Source organism: Scyliorhinus canicula, chromosome 17 (genome assembly GCF_902713615.1).
Source record: "Scyliorhinus canicula chromosome 17, sScyCan1.1, whole genome shotgun sequence".
NCBI classification, from domain to species: Eukaryota; Metazoa; Chordata; class Chondrichthyes; order Carcharhiniformes; family Scyliorhinidae; genus Scyliorhinus; species Scyliorhinus canicula.
Genome location: NC_052162.1, coordinates 125,941,677 through 125,958,322, shown reverse-complemented (window position 1 = coordinate 125,958,322; position 16,646 = coordinate 125,941,677).

Below are 16,646 nucleotides of genomic sequence, written 5' to 3'. Positions count from 1 at the left end.
ATGGGATCCTGTGTGAGAACCTCTCTGGCTACATCGAGGGCATCTTGAAACCCATCATACAAGGTACGCCCAGCTTCTGTCGCGACATGACGGACTTCCTACAGAAACTCAGCACCCATGGACCAGTTGAACCAGGAACATTCCTCGTCACAATGGATGTCTCGGCACTCTACACCAGCATCCCCCATGACAACGGCATTGCTGCAACAGCCTCAGTACTCAACACCGACAACTGTCAATCTCCAGACGCAATTCTGCAACTCATCCGCTTCATTCTGGATCACAACGTCTTCACCTTCGACAACAAGTTCTTCATCCAGATGCATGGAACAGCCATGGGGACCAAATTTGCACCTCGATATGCCAACATCTTCATGCACAAATTTGAACAAGACCTCCTGACCACACAGGACCTTCAACCGACGTTATACACCAGATACATCAATTACATTTTTTTCCTTTGGACCCAAGGTGAAGAATCACTGAAACAACTACACGATGAGATCAATATGAAATAAAATGAAATGAAAATCGCTTATTGTCACAAGTAGGCTTCAAATGAAGTTACTGTGAAAAGCCCCTAGTCGCCACATTCCGGCGCCTGTTCGGGGAGGCTGTTACGGGAATCGAACCGTGCTGCTGGCTTGCCTTGGTCTGCTTCCAAAGCCAGCGATTTATCCCAGTGAGCTAAACAGCCCCAGTTCTTCCCCACCATCAGACTCACCATGGACTACTTTCCAAAATCAGTTGCATTCTTGGACACACTCATCTCCATTAAGGACAGTCACCTCAGCACTTCGCTTTACTGCAAGCCCATGGATAACCTCACGATGCTGCACTTCTCCAGCTTCCACCCTAAACACATTAAAGAAGCCATCCCCTATGGACAAGCCCTCCATGTACACAGGATCTGCTCAGATGAGGAGGAGCGTAACAGACATCTAGAGACGCTGAAAGATGCCCTTGTACGAACGGAATATGGCCTTTGACTCATTGATCAACAGTTCCAACGCACCACAGCAAAAAGCCGCACCAACCTCCTCAGAGGACAAACACGGGACACAACCGACAGAGTACCCTTCGTCGTCCAGTACTTTCCCGGAGCGGAGAAACTACGACATCTTCTTCGCAGCCTTCAACACATCATCGATGAAGATGAACATCTTGCCAGTAAACTACCCAGCCTTCAGAACAGAGACCACGACACCACACAACCCTGCCATTGCAATCTCTGCAAGACGTGCCAGATCATTGACATGGATACCACCATTACATGTGAGAACACCACCCACCAGGTATGCGGTACATACTTGTGTGACTCGGCCAATGTTGTCTACCTCATACGCTGCAGGAAAGGATGTCCGAAGAGTGGTACATTGGCGAGACCATGCAGATGCTGCGACAATGAATGAACAGACATCGTGTGACAACCGCCAGGCAGGAATGTTCCCTTCCAGTCGGGGAACACTTCATCAATCAAGGGCGTTCAGCCTCCGATCTCCGGGTAAGCGTTCTTCAAGCGCGACAATGCAGAATCGCTGAGCAGAAACTTATAGCCAAGTTCTGCACACGTGTGCAGCCTCAACCAGGACCTGGGATTCATGTTGCCTTACATTCATCCCCCACCATCTGGCCTGGGTTGTGAAATCCTTCCAACTGCCCTGGCTTGAGACAATTCACACTTCTTTAACCTGGGGTTAACCCACTCTCTGGATCTGTAAAGATTTAATTACCTGCAAATGCTTGCATTGTAAGTATTGTCTGGCATCTTTGACTTTGTCTATATATATGTTTCTGAAACATACCTCTTCATTCACCTGAGGAAAGAGCAGTGCTCCGAAAGCTCGTGTTTGAAACAAACCTGTTGGACTTTAACCTAGTGTTGTAAGACTTCTTACTGTAATCAAGAATAGTCAACATGGTTTTGTTAAGGGCAGGTCATGTCTGACCAACTTGATTGATTTTTTCAAAGAGGTGACCAGGTCTGGAGATGAGGGAAATGCATCTGACATTGTTGATTTGGACTTCAGCTCGGCTCTTGATAAGGTCCCACATGGGAGACTAAGATGGTGAGAATCACTGGGATCCAAAGAAATTGGGCAAATTGGATCCAAAATTGGCTGAGTGGCAGGAAGCAGAGGGGGATAGTTGGAGGGGTGTTTTTCTGACTGGAAGCCTGTGTCTAGTGGGGTCCCACAGGGGTCAGTGTTGGTGCCTTGCTGTTTCTGGTTTATATAAATGGCTTAGACATGAATGTAGGAGGGTTGATCAGTAAGTTTGCGGGTGACATGAAAATTGGTGGGGTGGTAAATAGTGAGGAGGATAGCTTTAGATTACAGGAGAATATAGACGGGCAAGACAATTAAGGGAATACATGATAAATGGCAGCACCCTGGGAAGCACTGAGCATCAGGGGGTCCTTGGTGTACATGTACACCAGGCCCTTAAGGTAGCAGGGCTGGTGGAGACAGTGGGTGAGGCATATGGTATACTTGCCTTTATTAGCCAAGGCTGAGAGTTTAAATGCAGGGTGAAGCTGGAAATGTATGAAATGTTGGTTAGGCCACAGCTAGAGTATTGTGTGCAGTTCTGGAATCCACATTATAGGAGGGTGTGATAACACGGGAAAGGCTGCAGAGGAGATTTACCAGGATGTTGCCTGGGCTGGAGAGTTTTAGTTATGAAGAGAGATTGGATAGACAGGGGTTGCTTTCCTTTGAGCAGTGGAGACTGAGGGGAGACTTGATTGTGATGTATAAAATTATGAGGGGCAGAGATAGAGTTGATAGGAAGAAATATTTCCCCTTTTTGGAAGGATCAATCACCAGGGGACATGGGTTTAAGGTATGGGGCAGGAGGTTTAGAGGGGGAAAAATGTTTTCACGCAGAGTGGAATGAGTTTGGAACTTACTGCCAGGGTCCCAGGTTCGATTTTCCCCTTGGGTCACTGTCTGCAGACTCTGCACGTTCTCCCTGTTCTGCGCGGGTTTCCTCCGGGTGCTCTGGCTTCCTCCCACAAGTCCCAAAAGACCTGCTGTTTGGTCATTTGGATATTCTGAATTCTCCCTCCGAACAGACGCCGGGAAGTGGAGACTAGGGGCTTTTCGCAGTAACTTCATTGCAGTGTTAATGTAAACCTACTTGTGTCAATAAAAATTATTATTATTAGACGTGCATTTGCGATGCCAAGGCTATGGGCCAAGTGCTGGATAATGGGATTAGAATAGTTAGGTGATTGTTTCTGACCAGTGCAGACGCAATTGACCGAAGGGCCATTTCTGTGCTGTAGGACTCTATGAGATCTTATTTTAATTTTTGAAGCAATGAGTTGTTCTGACCTGCCTCAAAGCAGATTCAAAAGTATCTTTCTAAAGGGTAAATACTTGAAAGGGAAGAATTTACAGGGCTGTGGGCAAAGCAGTTGGATGAATCAGTGATTCCTTTCAAAGAGATAGCAGGGGCATGATGGGCTGAATGGACGCCTCCTGCAGCCTGTGAATCTGAGCCTCCTGCTTTTGTGCAGGTTTAAAGGGACAGATTTCATTGCAGCCTCTTCCCTGTATAGGTATTTAAAGAGACGAGTTTCTCTTTAGCTCCGAGTGACCGATATAACAATTGGCTGGAGGCCCATTTCCCAGTCAGTCCTCCAGCACCTTCCTGTCTATTAGTGCGACGCCCATGACAGTTCTCCAACTGGGCACAGGCCCCGTTATTCTCAGCTAAATTCAGCCCTCAGCTCCGTTGCCTGGCTGTCATTGACACGAGCAATAGAGACAGAAAGGTGCCCGAGGCTCAAATGGGAAGTCAAAACTTGTGGCTCGAAACAAACACTTCAATATTAGTCAGTCAAATCCATGTTATTTATACTGGGGTTTTTATTATTAGATTTAGGCACTGGAGGCAAAGGGTAAAAAGGTTTTAAAAGGTAACTTTCCCTTTATAGTGTCAGTCATGGCTCAGTGGGCAGCTCTCACCTCTGGGTTAGAAGGTTGTTGGTTCAAATCCCAGTCCAGACCCAAGGACAAGAATCACATCCAGCCTTTCTTGTCCCAGCATTGAGGGAGTGCTGCACTGTCAGAACCTTCTTTCAAATAAGATGTTAAATTGAGGCCCTGTCATCATAGAATTTACAGTGCAGAAGGAAGCCATTTGGCCGATCGAGTCTGCACCGGCTCTTGGAAAGAGCACCCTACCCAAGCCCACACCTCCACCATAACCCCTGCCGACATTAAGGGCAATTTAGAATGGCCAATCCACCGAACTTGCACACCTTTGGGCTATGGGAGGAAACCGGAGCACTCAAAGGAAACCTACGCAGACACGGGGAGAACGTGCAGACTCTGCTTAGACAGTGACGCCATTCCGGGAATCGAACCTGGGACCCAGGAGCTGTGATGCAATAGTGCTAACCATTGTGCTACCGTGCCGCCCGTGTCTGCCCCTCTCAGGTGGGTGTAAAAGTTCCCACAGTCACTATTTTGAAGAAGAGCAGAGGAGTTATCCCCTGTGTCCTGGTCAATATTTATCCCTCAATCAACATCACTAAAAACAGATCATCTGCTCATTATCACATTGCTGTGTGTGGGATCTTGCTGTGTGTAAATTGGCTGCTGCGTTTCCTACATTACAACAGTGACTCCACTTCAAAAGCACTTAATTGACTTTCGAGCACTTTGGGACGTCCTGTGGTTGTGAAAGGCGCTACAGAAATGCAAGTTTTAAAATTGAAGATTTGTGTTATCTGATCTTGTTATCTGGAAATTAATTGATTTTAGCCACCCCCAACTTACCATTTAATAAATTCACTTTGGTTCAGGCAAGATTTTAAACAACTGAGACAAAGGGAGAATTCTTTAAATAAAACATTTTAAAATAAGTTTATTAAATGAAAAAGGTTTACTGAACAACTTTAAGACATTGACTTTTCCAACTTCATGTGGGTGATCAGTCTGTAGCAGCGTAACCCTCTCTGGCTCCTTCTTTGACAGTAATTCTTGTGGAATTCAGCCTCGGGAGTCTGGCTCCTTCTTTGACAGTAATTTCCTTGGAACTCAGCCTCTGGATCTTCAGTACTTGGCCAGCAAGGAAGACCTTCAGAACCTCTACTTTTATCCCCAAAGTGACCAATACCTCACGTCAGAGTTGGGCCTGTTGTAACATGACCATTGGTCAATTTGGTCACTGGATTAATTTAATTGGATCCCCAATTACTGACACCACCTTCTCTCATTATCTCAGACAGGAATACAATAGAGCTGTTTCATACTATCCCTTTATCTGATTCTATACAATCCCTTATTCAGAGTTTCAAATGTTGAGGCGAATCAGAGTTTGAAGGTCTCTCTTGCCAGTACATTTATCCTCATTGCACATTTTTTACATACATAGCAATTAAGTGTTTACATTTTTACAGCAAATAAAACTCAAGCCGTGATCTAATGGCCATATTGATCCAGGCGAGCCGGTTAGTCCGCTGGAGAGTCCGGAATTGGGAACCACGCCAAGCGCTAATCAGTTTCCGACCTAACCAGCCCACTCCCGTTGGCGAGGTCGAGCGCCAATGAAGGCCAATCTCCATCTCATTAACGGAAGGACCCTCTAATAGCCCCCGGTGATCTAACCGGCTCCCCAGCGAGCGGTCAAGCGGGCGCCGAGTGTTACTGGTCCACACAGACATGGACCAGGCATCACGGCACCCGAGGGGTCTCCCAGGCCATTGGAGGCCCTGGAGTGGTCAGGGTGGACCCCTGGCCTTCCCCTGGAACATGGGTACCTTGGCACTGCCGGATGGCACCTTGGCACTGAAAACTTGGGTATATCACATTGTGCCCATTCATGAAGATCACTCAAAGACTGAGGCTTGATTTTCTCTCCATTTCAAATACCGTGTGAAAATCCAAACTCAATATATCATGAAATTATTAGATTTAAAACAGAACAAGCTGTTGGGATTCACTGCCTGACAATGGTGCCTGAAGTAAATTCAACTGTAACTTTCAAAAGGGAACTGGACAGATTCTGTGGGAAAAGAAACTTGCAGAGCGATGGGACTAATTAGATAGTTCATTCAAAGTGCTAGCATGGGAATGATGGGCGGGATGGCCTCTTTCTGTGCTCTCTGAGACTTGTTTGTATATGAAGAAAGTGGGAAATTCCTGGAAGCCACTTCCTATGAGGGGGGTAGAAGCAGAGATGTTGGAATGTTTCCAAAGGGAAATTGGATGGGCTTTTGAGGGAAATAAGCCGACAGGGATATGAGAAAAGAACGGGGCAATGGTTTGATCTACAGAGATCCACAAGTTGTGAATCTTTGGAATTATCTACCCCAGAGGGCTGTGGGAGCTCAGTCACTGAGTGTGTTTAAAGCAGAGACTGACAGATTTCTAAATACCAATAACACAAAACGTTATAGGGATAGTGGGGGGGGGGGGGGGGGGGGGGGGGGGAGGCATTGAAGTGGATGATCAGCCATGATCGTATTGAATGGTGAATCATGCTCGATGGGCTGAATTGACCAACTCCTGCTCCTATGTTCCAGTAACACAAAGATAGGCAGGAAAGTAAATTGCGAAGAGGACATAAGGAACTTAAAACATGATCACAACTCCATCCGTGGAGAGACAACTTGAGGTGATTGTCTCCCTGGACAGAGAAAAGACCTTTGGCAGAGTTGAGTGGAAGTGCCTCATAGAGGTACTGGAGCGGTTTGGGCTTGGAACAGGGTTCATTGCCTGGATGAAACCCCCTGTATAATGCCCCCACCAGCTCTAAATACTTCCAGCCGCACAGAGGCACAAGGCAGGGATGACTGTTATCCCCGCTGCTATTCGCCCTGGCGATCAAACCACAAGTGATCGGGCTGAGGGTGGCAAAGAAGTGGAAAGGGATCCGGGAGGAGACACAGAGCTTTGCTCGATGCAGATGATCTGCTCATCTACATCTCAGACCCGCAAAGCAGCATGGGAGGAATTATGGGGCTTTTGAAAGAGTTTGGAACCTTTTTGGGCGACAAAATTAACCGGAGCAAAAGCGAGATCTTCCCGGTGAATCCGCAAGGGGGAGGAGCAGAGCTGGAGTGGCTGCCGTTTAAACAGGCCCGGCACATATTCCACTACCTGGGGATCCAAATCGCTCATCACTGGACAGGGATCCACAACTGGAACCTGACCAGCCTGACGGAGGAGGTATAACAGGACCTGCAGAGATGGAACACACTCCCACTCACCCTGGCGGGGAGGGTGCAGACGATCAAAATGAACATACTGCCCAGGTTTATCTCCCTTAAGGGGCGATATGTTTTTCAGAAAACATTTTATTGAAGCATTTGTGATTTTCAGTTCAACAATTTAACATTCAAAACAAGCGAGCGGACCGACACCCGCAACAACATCACCATAAAATACCCAACTCCCGCCCCCCCCCCCCACCACCCCCCCCCCCCGCCCGAGCTGCTAACTCCCCGTATATTAGATTCCCCGTCCTTATTTTACACTGCCGAGCCTCCCATTCCCCCCCCCCCGCCGAGCCTCCCATTCCCCCCCCCCGCCGAGCCTCCCATTCCCCTCCGCCGAGCCTCCCATTCCCCCCCCCCGCCGAGCCTCCCATTCCCCCTCCCCCCCGCCGAGCCTCCCATTCCCCCCCCCCCGCCGAGCCTTCCATTCCCCCCCCCGCCGAGCCTCCCATTCCCCTCCGCCGAGCCTCCCATTCCCCCCCCCCGCCGAGCCTCCCATTCCCCCCCCCCCCGCCGAGCCTCCCATTCCCCCCGCCGAGCCTCCCATTCCCCCCCGCCGCCGAGCCTCCCATTCCCCCCCCCCACGCCGAGCCTCCCATTCCCCCCGCCGAGCCTCCCATTCCCCCCCCCCACGCCGAGCCTCCCATTCCCCCCGCGAGCCTCCCATTCCCCCCCCCCCACGCCGAGCCTCCCATTCCCCCCGCCGAGCCTCCCATTCCCCCCGCCGAGCCTCCCATTCCCCCCCCCCCCCGCCGAGCCTCCCATTCCCCCCCCCGCCGAGCCTCCCATTCCCCCCCCCCCCCGCCGAGCCTCCCATTCCCCCCCGCCGAGCCTCCCATTCCCCCCCTGCCTAGCCTCCCATTCCCCCCCGGCGAGCCTCCCATTCCCCCCGCCAAGCCTCCCATTCCCCCCGCCGAGCCTCCCATCCCCTCCCCCCCCGCCGAGCCTCCCATTCCCCCCCCGCCGAGCCTCCCCATTCCCCCCCTGCCCTAGCCTCCCATTTCCCCCCCCCAGCCGAGCCTCCCATTCCACCCCCGCCGAGCCTCCCATCCCCCCCGTCGAGCCTATCATCCCCCCCCGCCGAGCCTCCCATTCCCCCCCCGCCGTGCCTCCCATTCCCTCCCCCCGCCGTGCCTCCTATTCCCCCCCCGCCGAGCCTCCCATTCCCCCCCGCCGAGCCTCCCATTCCCCCCCTGCCTAGCCTCCCATTTCCCCCCCCCAGCCGAGCCTCCCATTCCACCCCCGCCGAGCCTCCCATCCCCCCCCATCGAGCCTATCATCCCCCCCCCCGAGCCTCCCATTCCCCCCCCGCCGTGCCTCCCATTCCCCCCCCCCCGCCGTGCCTCCCATTCCCCCCCGCCCCCCCCCCCCCCCCCCCTTACTGCTGACAGTCAGTTTTCCTGGAAGAGAAGACTTCCGGTCAGCAAGCGGAGCGGTCGCAAGGTGAGGGGCTCCCGTAGCGGTGGAGAACAGGGAAGGGAAGGGAAAGGACGCGCACCCCCCCCCCCCCTACAAAACAAACCGGTCACCGAGGGATCCTCGGCGGCAGCGGCGGCAGCAGCAGGAGCAGCGGCAGGAGAGGCCCGGGCGGCGGCAGAGCGGAGCGGCGTCTACATCCCCCCCCCCCCCCCCCCCCCCCCCCCCCCCCCCCCCCCCCCCAGGGGCCGGAGCGGAGCAGCGTCCAGACCCCCCCCCCCAAAGGAGCGGCGTCCATACCCCCCCCCCCCCCAAGGAGCGGAGCGGAGCGGCGTCCATACCACCCCCCCCCAAGGAGCGGAGCGGAACGGCGTCCATAACCCCACCCCCCCCCCCCCCCCCCCCCCCAAGGACCAGAGCGGAGTCTACCCTCCCCCCCCCCCCTCAAGGGCCGGAGCGGAGCGGCGTCCATACCCCCCCCCCCCCAAGGGCCGGAGGGGAGTCTACCCCCCCCCCCCCCCCCCCAAGGAGCGGAGCGGAGCGGCGTCCCATACCCCCCCCAAGGGCCGGAGGCGGTGTCTACCACCCCCCCCCCCCCCCCAGGGCCGGAGCGGAGGTCTCCCCCCCCCCCCCCCAAACAGGCCCGGAGCCGCGTCTCCCCCCCCCCCCCCAGCAGGCCCGGAGCGGAGTCTCCACATACACCCCCCCCCCAAAAAAAAAACCGGCAGCAGCCACCACGTGGCAAGAACAAAGAACTGGACAGACTCCTCTCACTCTCTCTCTCTCTCTCCTGCGTGAGAGAGGTAGGGGAAAAGTGAGGGGGGGAGAAAAAAAAAGAGTACTTTTATTTTAAAAAAAGTACACTTTTAAAGAGAAAGGGGGAGGGATATATATTATTTTCTCTTTCTCTACACCCACTCCCATCAAAGCAAGCCCACCTGAGGGGAGTTGCATAAAAGGAGGTGGGACAAAATAATTAATAAACAAATAAATAAAATAAAAATCGGGCATCGAAAAAGGGGGAACAGAAAAACAAGGGGAGAAGAAAAGATGAAGGGGAAGGGGGAGAAAAAAACGCCAGAAGGGAGCCAAGGGAAAGGGGGCACCAAAAGCAGGCGGGACAAAAGGCAAGCCTTCTCACGCGAGCGGATTAGCACACGAAGCAGCGGGACGGATGTACCGCCGCATCAAAAAGAGCCGGACAGACAGGTGCCCTCTCCCCTGGGGTTAGAGGGGGGCGTGAACTGGAAGGCAGCCTTTACTGAGGTGGTGAGGGAGCAGCTGCAGGCAATCAAGGCAGAGTTGAAAGCAGACGCAGAGGCCGCAGCACAGGCAGCAGTGGCCAGGGCCATGTCAGGGGTGCAGCAGGCTCTGACCAGATTGGAGGAGAAAGTGGAAGCTCAAGGGAAGAAACTGGAAGCTCAAGGGGGGAAACTGGAAGCCCATGAGGCAACCATTAAGGAGCTAGAGAAAGCAGTGACAGACATGAGCGACCGGGTCACGGCCCTAGAAAGGGAAGTGGCGAGTCTGCGCGCAACGCAGGGGAGCCTGAAGGGCAGGGTAGACGACCAAGAAAACAGCTCGAGAAGGCAAAATGTTAGGATAGTGGGCCTGCCAGAGGGGACTGAGGGTAGAAACCCCACAAAATACGTGGCTGCAATGCTGGGCAACTTAGTGGGCAGGAAAGCTTTCCCCACCCCACCGGATCTGGACAGAGCACATCGGTCGCTGCGCCCGAAGCCCAAGGAAGGGGATCAACCGAGAGCAGTCATAGCCAAACTGCACCGGTACCGGGATAGGGAGGCAATCCTGCGCTGGGCCAAGGAAAATAGAGCCAGCAAATGGGACGGGCACACCATCCGAATATATGAAGACCTTGGAGTGGATATATCTAAGAAACGGGCTGAGTTTAACAGAGCGAAAGCGGCTCTCTACAGGAACAAAGTGCGTTTTGGTATGCTGTACCCAGCGAAGCTCTGGGTCACATACCAAAACAAGGAATATTTCTTTACAGCCCCTGCTGAGGCGAATAGATTCGTCGAGGAGCACGGACTGGAAGAACAGCAGGGGGGGTAGGGACGAGAGGCCCCTGGCAAGGAGCAACGACACGCCAATGGGTAGGATGGGGGAAGAGCAGGCAGAAAACCGTAGAGGCCAGGTAGAGGAGAAGCGAGACAACAACCTCCGAGAGGGGAGCCACCGTAATAGCAGGAAAGCTAGCGCCGGGGGCACACAACAAAGCAGGGCCGCTGCGCACCCCCAACAGGAGGGAAGGCGCCAGGCAGGGGAGGGGGGGGGGGGGGGGTCACCCACCAAAGTCGGGAGAGCAAACGGGGACAGGAATAGGGTATAGAGGAGCAAAGGAGGGGTATACAGGGGAGGAGGGTAGAGGGAGAGACCAGGGGGGGGCACACAGGGAGGGGAAAGGTAGGGTCAAAGGGACAAACAAGGCCAGAAAAGGAACAGGGCTACAAAGTACCACAACCAAGGGCTCGGAACAAGGAACCGCTGCAAGCACCCACCCAGTACGGTCTGTGGGCAAAGGGGCCCCCCAGAGTGCAGGGGACTACCCGCGTGGCGGACACACAGTGGACGGCCATGGCGGGTGCCCCCGGGACAAGGGGAAACCCCGGAGCGCAGAGACCCGACCGCATGGGGAGAGCAGTGATAGTTGCCATCCTGGACGGCCCCCTAACAAAGGGAAACCCCGGAGGGCAGGGGCTCGTCCACCAGACAAATATGGTTAATCCCACAGGAACGAGGGGGCAGAAGCCCCCCACCAGGATAATCACCTGGAACGTAAGGGGACTTAACGGCCCAGTGAAGAGATCCAGAGTCCTCACCCACCTCAGAAATATGAGGGCCGACATAGTCTTCCTCCAAGAGACGCATCTGAGGGAGCAGGACCAACTGCGGGTAAGGAAGGGCTGGGTGGGACAAACCTACCATTCCTGCTATGGGACAAGGGCCAGGGGGGTGGCGATACTGATCGGCAAGAGGACAATGTTTAGGGCGACAAAGACGGTTACAGACCCAGGGGGGCGATATGTCATGGTCAGCGGGGCCCTGGATGGGGCGCCGGTAGTCTTAGTCAACGTGTACGCGCCCAACTGGGACGACACGAGCTTCATCCAAAAGACCATGGCAGAAATCCCGGACATAGCGACGCATCGTCTAATCATGGGGGGGGACTTCAACTGTGTACAGGACCCAAAGACGGACAGATCAAACCCCAAAACGGGGAAAACCTCAAACATGGCAAGGGAACTCGGTCACTTTATGGAGCAGATGGGAGCTGTGGACCCCTGGAGGTTCGCCCACCCGGGGGAGAAAGAATTCTCCTTCTTCTCCCCAGTACACAACGTGTTCTCCAGAATTGACTTCTTTGTGGTGGGGAAAACGGTGCTTCCAGGGATAGACAAGGAGGAATACTCCGCAATTGTGATATCAGACCACGCCCCACACTACATGGACGTGCGGCTGGAGACGGGAAGGGCCCAGCGCCCCACATGGAGGTTGGACGGTGCCTTACTAGCTGACAAGGCCTTCAGCGAAAGGATAGCGCGGACCATAGCGGAGTACACAGAGAACAACCAAAACGGGTAGGTATCATCCTCCACGTTCTGGGAAGCGCTTAAGGCCGTAATAAGAGGGGAAATCATTGCCTTCAAAGCGCAAAGAGATAGGGAGGAAAGGGTGGCTGGGCAGAAGCTGGTCGACTCCATACTGGAGGTAGACCGTAAATACTCCGAGGCCCCGACCGTAGAGCTCCTGGCGGAGAGAAAAGAATTACAAAGGAACTTTGACCTGCTCTCCACCAGGAAAGCAGTGCACCAACTCCGCCAGGCACGCGGGGCCCTGTACGAACACGGAGACAAAGCCAGCCGCCTGTTGGCACACCAGCTGAGAAAGCAGGCAGCCACCAGAGACATTGGGCAAATCAGGGGTACCAGAGGCATGTTGGAAACAGAACCAGAGAGGATTAACAAAACCTTCAAGGCCTTCTACCAAGAGCTGTACACCTCAGAGCCCCCAACGGGGAAGGCTGGGATGAACCGGTTCCTTGATGGACTGGTCATACCAGTCGTGGGAGAGGGAAGGAAACGGGACCTGGAAGCACCACTAGCACTGGGAGAGATCATGGACAGTATCAGCTCCATGCAGACGGGGAAAGCGCCGGGACCGGACGGATTCCCGGCGGACTTCTACAAAAAATTTGCGACAGCGCTGGCCCCGCACCTGCGGGAGATGTTCACAGGCTCGCTAGCTAGGGGCACACTGCCACCCACGTTAGCACAGGCCTCAATCTCGCTGATACCTAAGAAAGACAAAGACCCAACGGAATGTGGGTCATACAGACCCATATCTCTGCTGAACGCAGACGCCAAAATACTGGCCAAAATCCTAGCCAAAAGGCTAGAAGACTGTGTACCTGAGGTGGTCACAGAGGACCAGACGGGCTTCGTCAAAGGTAGACAGCTCACCTCGAACATCAGGCGCCTGCTGAACGTGATAATGACCCCCTCCGGGGAGAGAACATAAGAGGTGATCGTCTCCCTGGACGCAGAAAAGGCCTTCGACAGAGTCGAATGGAAATACCTCATAGAGGTACTGGAGCGGTTCGGGCTTGGAACAGGGTTCACCGCGTGGGTAAAACTCCTATTCAACGCCCCCATGGCGAGTGTACGGACCAACAATACCAACTCCCAATACTTCCAGCTGCACAGGGGCACCAGACAAGGATGCCCACTGTCCCCACTGCTGTTCGCACTAGCAATCGAACCGCTAGCAATTGCGCTCAGGGCAGCAAAAAATTGGAGGGGGATCCGAAGGGGAGGCAGAGAGCACAGAGTCTCACTCTATGCAGACGATCTGCTCCTCTACATCTCGGACCCACAAAGCAGCATGGACGGAATCATCGCGCTCCTGAAAGAGTTTGGAGCCTTCTCGGGCTACAAACTCAACATGAGCAAAAGCGAGATCTTCCCAGTACTCAGCAGGGGGGGGGGGGGGGGGGGCAGCACTAAAGGGGCTGCCGTTCAAACAAGCCCGACATAAATTCCGCTACCTGGGGATCCAAATAGCCCATGACTGGAAAGGGATCCACAAATGGAACCTCACCAGCCTGGCGGAGGAAGTAAAAAAGGACCTGCAAAGATGGAACACACTCCCACTCTCCCTCGCAGGAAGAGTCCAGACGATCAAAATGAACGTATTGCCCAGGTTCCTCTTCCTGTTTAGATCCATTCCGATCTACATCCCCAAGGCCTTCTTCATAGCGCTGGACAAAGTTATCATGGCGTTCGTATGGGGGGGGTTAAAAATGCTAGGATCCCAAAGAAGGTCCTACAGAAAACAAAATCCAGGGGGGGGCTAGCCCTCCCGAATCTACAATTCTACCACTGGGCGGCAACAGCCGAGCGAGTAAGGGGATGGATCCAGGAGCCAGAAGCCGAGTGGGTGCGTGCGGAGGAGGCCTCCTGCATGGGGACCTCCCTCCGGGCCCTCGCCACGGCAGCACTCCCATCTCCACCCAAAAAACACTCCAGCAGCCCAGTGGGGACAGCCACCCTCCAATCCTGGAACCAACTGCGGCAGCAATTTGGCCTGAACAAAATGTCGGACAAGGCTCCCATCTGCAACAACCATAGGTTCAAACCAGCACTGACTGACGCCACCTTCAAAAGGTGGAGACAGGACGGGGGGACACTGACAGTCAGGGACCTATACACGGACGACAGGATCGCAACACTGGACGAACTGACAGAGAAATTTCAGCTAGCTGGGGGGAACGAGCTACGGTACCTGCAGCTCAAAAACTTCCTACGAAAGGAGACAAGGACGTACCCACAACCGCCACGACAGACACTACTGGAAGACCTACTGGACGCAAGTATCCTAGAGAAAGGGAACTGTAGTGACATGTATGGCCGACTGGTAGATAGGGACGACACCGTACTGGACGCAACAAGAAGGAAATGGGAGGACGACCTGGGGATGGAGATAGGGTGGGGACTCTGGAGCGAAGCACTGCATAGGGTCAACTCCACCTCCACGTGCGCAAGGCTCAGCCTGACGCAACTAAAAGTGGTACATAGAGCCCACTTAACGAGAAACCGTATGAGTAGGTTCTTCCCGGAGGTGGAGGACAGATGTGAGCGGTGCCAAAGAGGCCCGGCCAACCACGCCCACATGTTCTGGTCTTGCCCCAGACTTGTGGAGTACTGGACAGCCTTCTTCGAGGCTATGTCCAAAGTGGTGGGGGTGAGGGTGGAGCCATGCCCGATAGTGGCGGTCTTCGGGGTTTCAGACCAGCCAGATCTATTCCTGGGGAGGAGGGCGGACGCCCTTGCCTTTGCCTCCCTGATTGCCCGCCGTAGAATCCTGTTTGGCTGGCGGTCAGCAGCACCGCCCAGAGCTGCAGACTGGCTGTCCGACCTCTCGGATTCTCTCCAAATGGGGAAAATCAAATTCGCCATCCGAGGGTCGGACGACGGCTTCCACAGAACGTGGGAGCCATTCATGCAATTGTTCCGGGACCTGTTTGTGGCCAACGTACAAGAGGAAGAATAGTCGGGGGAAGGTAGCCGGCGGGGAGGGGGGGGCTACGGGCTCGTTACGGGGGTTTGATGGCTAGCTAAGGCCCAAAACCAAACTAAATAAATGCCAATAAACATGTTGGGGAATGTAAAATATGTATGCCGGCAAAGAGGGGGAGGCCACAGTTATTACTACGAAGATGCTCACCTGTAAATATATATGTTAATTTTTGCGTGTTTTTTTTTCACTCTCTAACAATTTGTAATTTGTTCAATATAAAACATGAAAACTGAATAAAAAACATTTATAAAAAAAAAGTTTTCCTGGAAGAAGTCGATGAACGGCTGCCACCTCCGAGCAAACCCCTGAATTGAACCTCTCAAGGTGAACTTAATCTTTTCCAGCCTGAGAAACCCGGCCATGTCACTGACCCACACTCCTGACTTTGGAGGCTCCGAGTCCCTCCATCCCAACAAAATCCATCTCCGGGCCACCAGGGAGGCAAAGGCCAAAACGTCGGCTTCTCTCCCCCCCACCCTCCGGATCTTCTGACACCCCAAATATTGACTCGGAGTCACCCTCCCTTCCAGGACCTCTGACATGAAGTCCACAAATCCCTGCCAGAATCCCCTCAACTTCGGACATGCCCAGAACATGTGTACGTGGTTCGCTGGGTTTCCCCCACCCGCCCGCACCTATCCTCCACTTCCTCAAAAAAACCTACTCATCCGGGCCACAGTCAGATGAGCCCTGTGAACCACCTTGAACTGGATCAGGCTAAGCCTGGCACACGACGAGGATGAATTAACTCTCTTCAAGGCCTTTTCCCATAGTCAGACTTCTAACACTCCTCCCAACTCTTCCTCCCACTTCCTCTTTACCTCCCCGATTGGGACCCCTTCTCGCTCCATCAATTCCTTGTCTATTTCCGAGACCCTCCCCTCTCTAACCCCTGTTTTTGACATCACCATATCCTGTAGTCCCCTTAGGGGGAGGCGAGGAAAACTTGGGACCTGTCTCTGGGCAAAGTCCCATACCTGCAGGGAGCGTAAACCCGTTCCCACCCGGCAAATCAAACTCCTCCTCGAGTGTCTCCAGGCTCGGGAAACCCTCCTCAACGAAGACATTACCAAATCTCTCGATCCCTGCCCGATACCATTTCCTAAAGCCTCCGACCAATCCTCCCGGAATAAAATGGTGACCATCACAGATCCGTGACCGCACCAACACCCCCTCCCATCTCATGTGCTGCCTCCATTGCCCCCACACCCTCAGGGCTGCCACTACCACTGGGCTTGTGGAATACCGAGCCGGCGAGAACGGTAGAGTCGCCGTTAGTAAAGTCTCCAAACTTGTACCCTTACAAGATGCCGCCTCCACGCGCTCCCACACCGACCCCTCCCCCACTTCCTAACTGTTAGCGGGAGAGAATCTCTAACAAATCACTCAACGCCCAGGG